Source organism: Schistocerca cancellata, chromosome 1 (genome assembly GCF_023864275.1).
Source record: "Schistocerca cancellata isolate TAMUIC-IGC-003103 chromosome 1, iqSchCanc2.1, whole genome shotgun sequence".
NCBI lineage: Eukaryota > Metazoa > Arthropoda > Insecta > Orthoptera > Acrididae > Schistocerca > Schistocerca cancellata.
Genome location: NC_064626.1, coordinates 386,655,920 through 386,666,209, shown reverse-complemented (window position 1 = coordinate 386,666,209; position 10,290 = coordinate 386,655,920). Strand labels below are relative to the sequence as shown.

At 42.2% G+C, this 10,290-nt stretch overlaps 1 non-coding gene across 1 annotated transcript; it reads right to left on the bottom strand.

Moving 5' to 3' along the window:
- Positions 1-7,080: 7,080 nt before the first annotated feature.
- Positions 7,081-7,154, bottom strand: Trnad-guc (transfer RNA aspartic acid (anticodon GUC)). The gene has a single exon. It is a non-coding gene; the product is annotated as a tRNA-Asp (tRNA).
- Positions 7,155-10,290: the final 3,136 nt, after the last annotated feature.

Genomic DNA, 10,290 nt, shown 5'->3' with positions numbered 1-10,290 from the left:
AAATATTTTTTTTTGAGACAGCAGGCTCTAGGCTTTAACGTTAAATAGTATTTAAGGCCAAACGATGTAAGACTTGATAAGTAAGAATCCAAAATTTTAAAGCAGCTGAAGGCCCATCATTTTAAGAACAATACACTACAATAAATTTTCATCAGACAGAAGACCCAAGATTTATCTTCAGACAATGTTAGACTTGCCCAGTTTAGAAAAACTTTCTTTTAAAACGGCTGAAGGCCTTTGATTTTAAAAACAGAATTACAATTTACAAATTCCAACCATCGGCTATGAGCCATTAAAAATACACAATTAAACTCCAACAAGAAAGGCAGTATAGGCAACAGCGGTCAGAAGTTTCCAGGGCGCTCAGTCTGCCCTTGAAAGCTTAACATTCGCGTAGGTGAGACAAGAAGTCGGTCCAACTACACTTGATCCGTCGGCAACACAACCAAGAGAGAGTCAGGGACCCAGTGACAAGACAACCAGTATACTAGGATTCCAAAACCAAAACGTTACAGACACAGCCACCCACAACCAAATATACGTTAAACCTGAATTTATGTCAGCGACCATGGCAGGTAACTGGAACACTAACGGCCACAAGGCAGAAAACTCCGCTGGTGTACTTGAATTTCAAATCGACAAATATAGTTAATTCCTCCACACGGCGGCTAAATCTTCACCAACTCGAAGACTTGCTGTTGCTCCCAGGAATACCGCCAACAGCGAACCACCAACCAAGGGGACAACGTGAACAGACGTGGCTTTGGTAATTAAAATCACCACTCAGCTGTCATGTCCTGGGTCGGTGAGCCACGAACCTCGTAGCACTCGGAGAAGCCCCCACAAGCTCCAGCACTGCATAGAGACCGCCAGCGGGCCTGGCCGACTTCTCCGCGCAGACACTTGCATGCTGATCCGTTCCAACCGACCGACTGGTTGCACACCACCAAGCCAGAACTATAAACACCAGACCAAAGATAGTATATGGTGCAAATATCGATATACACCACTGCTGTCACACGTAGAAAGAGGAAGACCATGGCATAACAACAATAACTGTGGGAAAACAAACACAGAGTAACAGCCAAGTTTTAAAATAACGCATAAGCTGGGGTCAGCAAGGCTCATTCAGTTCTATTTTTATTTCATTGATTTGCTTTTTGACTACATTATTTTCAATTTTAATGCCAGATTCTACTTGTTCCTTTATTTTATCTGCTTCTTTCTCCCCATTACCTATTTGAACAGATAAGTTGCTAATGGCGTCTGTGATCTCAGCATTAGAGCATCTTGCCTACTCACACAATTTCTTACGTTGCCTCGCAGATCTACCTGCAACTTCTCCACCTTATCATTGAAACTTTTCTCCGTTTGAACTATCTTAGAGTCAAGTATCCCAAATTCATTAGAAATTTTGCCCATTTCATCCCAAACGGTTTTTAATTTTACGTCTATCAATTCTTCGATTCCATTAGCCATTTTACCTACTTCGTCTTTCACAACTGAAGCTATTTCGGATTGAACCGAATCAATTTTTAAATTTATATCAACGATATCCGTTTTAACAGAATCAGTTTTTGGATCCCGTATCGGATTTAACAGAATCAATTTTGGGTCCCAATCCTCTTATCATTTGCATTAATTGCGACATCATGTCCCCCACAATTTATCTCCCTTGCCTGATTTCAGACTATTTGCCCTACTAAATTCACCGCCGATCACGCTCCTCCGCTCCGACTTTGGGCTAAACGGCTCATTAGTATTTTCGGACTCACACAAACTGATCGACTGCTTAATATTAGCGACGTCTATTACTGGCGATTGAAATACGGAACCATACATGATCTCGGTATCAGCGCAGGTACGTAGCATTGTCGTGCTGGATCCTTCTGCCATGGTATTGCTGCCGATGTTGCAGTTGAAGCCGACGCTGTAGATCTCGTAGCTTCTGGTGTGGTACTGCAACTGCCACCCGCGCGATGAATCGCTGTTGAAGATGCCGCTGCCGGCTGGAACCAGGTGCTTTCGATGTCGCCTCTTCTTCCGCGTTACTTTCATTATCATTCCTAATCACTGCTAAAATTCGGTGCACACAAATGTTGCAAAATTCGTAGCTCAGAGCCCCCAACGCAAACTGCCTGAACTGCCACAGACTTGGGACCTAGGTCACAGAACGTCATTAACTGTGAGAATTACAATTGTAATTTCACAACTGTTAAGGGAACCTAATATTCAGTCCTGAACCGATCTCACATTTAACTCCTACGAGAGGTTCTGCCTATCGAAGCTCAGATAATATTTTTGGAAACACTTTGCAGAATTCAAATCCCTCAACTAACACTTTCCAAGTCCTACCCCGGACGAGCCCCCAATTGCGAGCTAACATCCCAAAGATGTTTGGCTAACACGCGGTTCCTCTTCATCGAAATGTCTTGCCTCAAATTCGTCTAGGGGTTGAACCGCACGTGTCGCATTACACGCCCTAAATTAGACACTTGTGACCCTTTGGTTAAATTGTCTGGCTGATGGCAAGTTTGCGAAATACACAGTTAATATAACATATAATAACCGAAATAATAATATCGGGAGCTAAATTAACGACCCATAAATGATGTAGACCACACAGTTGCCATTTGGTTAGAATAATGTTTGTACAGGAAGCAAACTAATAGCGAAAGTGGTCGTATTTAGAGTTACTATTACACTCGAGCGCATATCCATTTGACACAGTTCGATCTTTCACAATTTCATCGCAAAATACAAGTCTAATATTCAACCTCGTTATCTTCACGAAAAGTTAGAGTTCACACCAGGCACGCGGCTGCTCACCGCTCAGAGACTAAGTCCCGCGATACCACACAACGCGAAATTTTCTAAGTCGCCTCACTTCATAGCTGCCTAAAGACCGACTGTCCGCTTTCGCGTCTCAATCAGAACTGTACCTTTTGGTGTCTCCAGCCGAACTGTCCTGTTTGGTGTCTAGACCATAACTGCCCTCTGCCCGTCTCCGACCGCGTTTCCCGCGCGCCGAATATCTTCGCTCAACTGACAAGCGCAGTTCCCTTTCCTGAAGCCGTCCATCTGATTGGCTACAGGTTATTCTACATTACTTTACATTTTAACATATTTTTAAAAAATAAATCTTGGCCACTTTCACGTTTTAAATAAAGTGACAATAATATCCATTACATTATGAACGTTAAATTCTTTTACATAAAACCAATGCAATTTCCTTCTTAACTTTGAAAGTCACGGCCATTAGCCTTGCCCCAATGTTCTTTCTGATAAATAAATAAAGAACAAAAGTAACTATTATGCACTAAACTTTACAAAAAATATTCTGTTACCTAGTGATTCAATAACGTTCCATGCTGTCATTGTTCAATGTGTTTTGTGTGGAGGAAATGATGATCTGATGCTTAACTAAAAATACTGATAATTTAGATGTACTATATCATTTTAACAAATAAAGTTACAGAGTTGATATCTACAACGTTTGTCATTTTAATGTTGCGCTTCTATATGAAATGTCGATCGTCAAGATCGACCAAGGCGTTCAGATTTTAGCATTCAGGTCTTTGTTACAAAACTTGTTAATTTCGCTTTAACAGTAAATCCTAAACTATCATAGATATGATCAATATTCAAGTTTTATTGGGATGATCATGAAAATTTGTGAAAGGTGGTAGATTAAAATAAGTATGGCTTAATTCCCTGCACTACTACAGAATTAAATAATTTTCATAAATGTTTCCCTTTTATGACCGATCTTAGGTCCGCCATATTTAACACTACTACGTCTCCTTGGCCACAAAGCCTTCTACTGGATTTCCCTATGGCGTAGGTTCTCGTCTGTCTCACTCGCACACTACAGCGCTTGGGCCTCAATAGGCAATAGAAGCCTGTGAGTTTCTCTATCTCGTGGTGAAACTGCGCCCTTTATGGCATCCGGTCCTGGATGACAGGGTTCGTTCCACAATTCCTGGAAGCTGACTCTTTCGGCCATATACTCAAATGAGAGGAAATGCTCGTTAACTCACACTGTGAACTTTTATTTCCAACCGAGTGCAGTCAAGTAATCTTTTTATGTAATGAATACTAGTTGTGTACTGGTCGTTACCTGGGTCTGTATTCATTCAAATCTTCTAACAGGTCTATCTCTTCCTTGCCCCGCTTTCATTCCATCTCCTCCACCTTCTCCTCACCCCCCTCTCCCTCCGTCCTCCAAACTCCCTGTCATCGTCCTTTCCTCTACCTACGTCCATCTCCTCCTCTGCCCTCTCTCTATGCATTTCCTCCACTCCTTCTCTGCTCATTTCCACCTCCCAACACATACCTCTGTCTATCTCATATTCCCCCCTCTAACTCTCTCCTCCCCCTCTCCCTGTCCGATTCCTAAACCCCTCACTCTCTATCTCATCTTTCCTCCCTGACACTCCAGCTGCTCCTACTCTCTCTCTTCCTATCCCCTCCTATTACCTCCCCATCTCCTTCTCTCCCTCCCTCTGTCCATCTCATACACCCCCTATTCCAGTCCATCTTCTCTTCCCCATCTCTCTGCCGATCTACTCTTCTTCTCTTTGTTCTTCTCCCTGTATTTTTGTCCTTCTCCTCCTCTCTGCCTCTCCACCTTCTCCTCCCCTAGCCTTTTCTATCCATCACCCCCAACTTAATTGGAGACTGTCGCATCGGGTAGCTGTGCGGTCTGAGGCGTCTTGTCATGTTTCGCGCGGCTCCCCCCTGTCGGAGGATCGACCTCAGCAGTTTGGTTCCATAGTCCTTACCACATATTTCCAATTTCTAATAGGAGACTGGTGGTTCTTACCCCCGCAGTATTTCTTTCCAGATAGTAAACTGAGGTGACGAAAGTCGTAGGATTCTTCCTAATGGCGTCTCGGACCTCCTTTTGTCCGGGATAATCAGCAGGATTTTGTGTAGTTCTATGGAACTCAAGTAACTATTACGCACTAAACTTTACAAAAAATATTGGATGGGGCGATCTGGGTGGCCTGCTTTCTCACTGCTTGGAACGCTAGTGTCACTCGAATTTTCTAGAATGCTCTTCAAACTGTGGACTGGTGACATAGCGCATTGTCATCCATAAATATTCCATGGTTGCTTGGGAGCAGCAGTCACTGATCGGTTCTGTTGTACCAGAGGACCCAGTCCATTCCGTGAAAAAACAGTCCACACCACTGTGGAGCCGCCCAGCTTGCACAGTGCCTTGTTGACAACTTGCGTTTATGACTTACCAACTGAAATTGGGACTCATCTGACGAGGCCACAGTTTTCTTGTCGTGTAGGGCCAACCGATATGGTCAGGAGCCCAGGAGAGACGCTGCAGGCGATGACCTGCTTCTAGCAAAGGCGCTCACATCAATCGTCTGCTGCCGTAGCTCATTAACGCCAAATTTCGCCGCACTACCGTAACACATACGTTCATCGTACATTCCATTTCTGCTGTTATTTCACGCACTGTTGCTTATCTGTTGCTACTCTCAGTCATTAAGTGAAGGCCGTTGGACACTGCGATGCCCGTGGTTAGAGGTAATACCTGATATTTGGTAATCTCGGCACACTCTAAACACTGGGGATCTCGGAATATTGAATTTCCTAAGTGGAATGTCCCGTGCGTCAAGCTCCAATTACTTCAAAGTCTGTTAATTCCAGTCGTGCGCCCTTAATCACGTAGCAAAACTTTTCACATGGATCACTTGAGTACAAATGTCTATTCTGTCAGTGCACTGCCCTTTTATATTTTGTGTACGAGACACTACCGCCATCAATATATCTGCATATGACTTTTGTCATCTCAATGTAAGTGATATGTGTATCAGGTTTGGTTCAAATCGATCCAGTAGTTTAGGAGGAGGCGTGGAGGCGTGGAAAATATATATATATATACATATATCGGTCAACAAGCTACAATTTTGAATACGACGTCGGATTGTAGCTTGTTGATCGTGTTGATCCGTGACGTAGTTTTGACAGTACAGAGTTCATACAGTGCCATAAAAATCGACAATAACTGTATAATGACACTACATTTGTCTTTCTTTAGTTTTCTAAGGTTTCTGAGAGGTATGAAACGTTACATTACAGGACAATTTACTATTCTCTTGTAACATACAATTACTTACTGACGAATATCGTTTTATTTTAAAAACAAAAATAGCTAGTAATCAGCGAAAGACCTGTCCTTTTGCAGAAAGACGCCGTGTATCTACCCATAAACGCGAAGTTTTGTTGCGTACACTTTCAACCACATCAGTGAATGGGAAACGGAGGAAATTTGTGTGGAATGCAACGTACCATTTACCGTAGCAAACAATCCGTCACAACTGTAGCTCACATCTTAAAATGTCAAAAGCAATAAAACTCCTCCTCAACACGGAAGATACCAACTCCACAGTTATTATTGCTACATTTAAGCTACAAACGGCAAGGATCTTCAACACGTTCGCTTTCGAAGCAAAAGTAATTACATTTACAAAAACATTCGGGTATTTGAAAGTCGAGTGAAGTGTAAGCGTGGATGAATCTCTCTATACAAAAATAACAGCAGAGATATATGATTCTCATTCATTAATTATGTGTTTATATTCTCTTACTTTCAGCGGAGTGAACAATTATTCACATATTAAAATGACTCCTTCATCAATAAGTTATAGCTTGTGTCATTGAATTACCCTTAGATTCGGCTGTTTTAAAGTAATTCAGAATAATTCATGTCTCTCCGTAATTTACTAACGCGTCGAAAGCAAAATATAACAACTACCTCGTTAAATAAGTAGAAACGTAATTAAAACGCAACATTTTCCTTATTACGGTGCTTTCTCACCGCTTGCAGCGCTAGTGTTGCTCCAGGTGTCAAACGACAACTGTCGCAGCAGAGAGTTTCACGACTTAATTAGAGTGTGGCATGCATTGGAAATGCCATGTGACTGGGACCTCATGCCGGGTACACCGTTTGCCGGGTGCAATTCTTTCGATTTCACGCCACTTTGGCGACTTGCGCGTCGATGGGGATGAAATGATGATGATTAAGACAACATCCAGTCCCTGAGTGGAGAAAATCTCCGACCCAGCCGGGAATCGAACCCGGGCCCTTAGGATTGACAGTCTGTCGCGTTGACCACTCAGCTACCGGGGCCGGACAACCTGTCCATTACTTTCTGTTAGCTATAACGTTCCATTAACAGGGAGTGTAGTGGAACCGGCACTGAGATCCTTGTCTGATTACATCACTGTCCATACTGCTGCATTCTTCTGAACTCTGCATGCGAGAGATGGTATCTTCCTACCTTACAGGCAGTAGCTTCAACACCAAATTCCTAAAACACTCATAGAGCGTCCTTGCGCAACTGTTGTAGGAAGATAGAACCAGTCTTTCACACGTTAGAAATGAGGTGTTTATGTAAATCTCAGATACGCATGCATGAAATCTTGTGAGAGGCCCGTATCGAATGCTAACTAAAGTTGATAGCCGATTATGCGGTCGTCGATATTGCGTGTGTAAAAAAGACGTCACATTTTTGTGAATTGTTGTGAAACGAGCGTTACCGCATTGTACGCCCGGAGCGGCGAAACAGCCGGCCGCGGTGATCTAGCCGTTCTGGCGCTGCAGTCCGGAACCGCGGGACTGCTACGGTCGCAGGTTCGAATCCTGCCTCGGGCATGGGTGTGTGTGATGTCCTTAGGTTAGTTAGGTTTAAGTAGTTCTAAGTTCTAGGGGACTTATGACCTAAGATGTTGAGTCCCATAGTGCTCAGAGCCATTTGAACCATTTTTTGAGCGGCGAAACAAATATTATCGTATGAAGTAGTTGAAAATACGCTGTCTGATCACAGATGAAGTGCCCCAGCACATATTTATGTACTGAATGCATTGCATTAATCGGTCGTTTTTATGTCAAGGTTCCTTATTCTTATCGGTTCTCGAGAGCCAAATTAGCATGACTGATGTTTACGAGAACAGAACTATTGGAATTAAACCCAACGTTTTAGGCAGAAATACCACAGCCGTCACAGAGGAAAGTCGCGTGCGCCATGTGTCTGTTAATAGTGTAAACTTTGTGCCGTGTACCGTATTTTTAACTGTTGGTGTTTCGTATTCTCTGAGGTGGAATTTGGGGTGAAACACACCAACTGTTAAAGAGCGTGGGAAGAGCTTGGAAACCATGTTGAAGCTGGCCAGTGTACCACAGTCCACGTTAGGCAATCCGCTAATTCGATACGGGTGTGGCTTACATCCCTGTCTCGCAAGCCGTACGATCCAGTCACGCCCTTGTCGTCAGTTGTATTTGGCTAATCCAGTCTGTAAGGTAAGTGTAACGTGAGATCCTGGTTTTGAGACCCGGTGCGAGATTCAGTTTCAATCCGAGAGGAAGTATCGAAACAGCGGACACTTTGTTGCAAAGTGACAAATTCATTCTGGTATCAGGCTAATTCTTTTCCCATGATCAGAATGAAAAGTGAAGTCGTGTGGCATGAATGGTCGGGAACCTCGAAGGGCAGGTTCAGCCGCGTAATTGGAAAGGTTTTTCCTGTCCTCCACGCCCACATGCACCTTTCCTTCTCTGATAATGATTATGATGTTACCCCGTTACATAGATAGATTTTAAATATAGAAGTTGCATCTGTTTTTTACCAACATATTTCCAGCTACCATTATATTGAACCGAAAGCTATGGCTTCTTTTCAATATCCGCAAATCGAAATATTTAAAACTTTTGGGAAACAAAAGCAATACCATCCACTATTTCAATATACAATTAAGGTCTTCCAAGCATAAATATAGTCCAATGCTCCCTCCGTCTGTACCGTAGCCTCTTTCCACAATTATTGACTGCGAGAGAAAAACCCCATCGCCATGGGAGGAACAGAAACGCAACACTGTAAAGATAAAGCGAATGTTCGCTTATACTTTTGAATGCTGCGTCTGTGGCTACTTTAATTACAATGACTAATAGTCCAAACAACAATAAAGGAAGGAGAAATGGGTATTTGAATTACTGAAAAGAAGAACGGACATATTCCATATTAATTTACTCACTAAAATCCCTTGCAGCCAAATGTTCATTAATAATGTGTCACGGGACGACGTTAATAACAAAGAAAGAACATATGGTCACTAAATAGGAAATTACAGTTGAAAAAATTAAATATAACTGTAATTTCTGGTGCCGGTAGTTTTGGTCGACCGGTTCTAGGCGCTTCAGTCTGGAACCGCGTGACCGCTACGGTCGCAGGTTCGAATCCTCCCTCAGGCATGGATGTATGTGATGTTCTGAGGTTAGTTAGGTTTAAGTAGTTCTAAGTTCTAGGGGATTGATGACCTCAGATGTTAAGTCCCATAGTGCTCAGAGCCATTTGAACCATTTGTAATTTCTGGTGACAGGAGGGTCATTTGAGTGATGTTTAACGTTGGCTTTGTTAAACATAATTCCCCTGTTTATTGATTAGACGCTAGTGAACCGAGCTGCGACGAGCTAGTTTCATCATTAAGCTATTTAGGGGTACTATTGCGAGACTTGAAATATTCTTTAATTTTTGCAGTTAACAAAGGCTGATTTCCATCACACTTTTGGACAGACTTTCGACTGAAAAAATGATGAATGATTTACCATTTAGGCGCGATTAAAATCAGCCTCAATAGGCTTCACCATTTTTATGCAAGAACTACAGAACACTTTATTGATAACTATAAATTAATATTAGCACCGATAATGCTACCTCAGTATATTTAACAATTTCAACTAAATAATCTGCGAGGGCTGAGTCGTCTTCATAATTTCTCTTAATTTTTTTCATTTCACTCGACTTTGGGGTACGTTAAATGAATAAACTTTTAGTCTTCTTCGTTTCCTCATGCCAATGTGGTTGCGAATTTTTTGTTGCGGAAGTAGTCAAAAAAGTTTATTTGTGCTCCTCCAACCATAAAAATCAGTGCTTCTATTCCTCGTTGCGTCTGAGAGTTTTTCAGTTGTTTGATAAAGGGTTTCATTTTTATGTGAATTAGTCTGTTATTGTAGACTCTGGAGCCAAGTATTTTCCTTCATATCTTCCTTTCTCTGATTTCTGGTTTTCCAATTAGGCCATGGTTGGTGACGGACAGTGTTTCGTCTGCGTATAGGGCTTCCGATTTGGTTACTGTATTATAATGTCTTATTTTTGCATTTCATGAGATCGACTTTTTGTTACGTCTGTATTTGATGAGTTGGAAGGCCTGTTCAACTTTACTTATTCTACATTCCATTGGTCTTTTCTCGCTGATATTCCAGCTGATCCA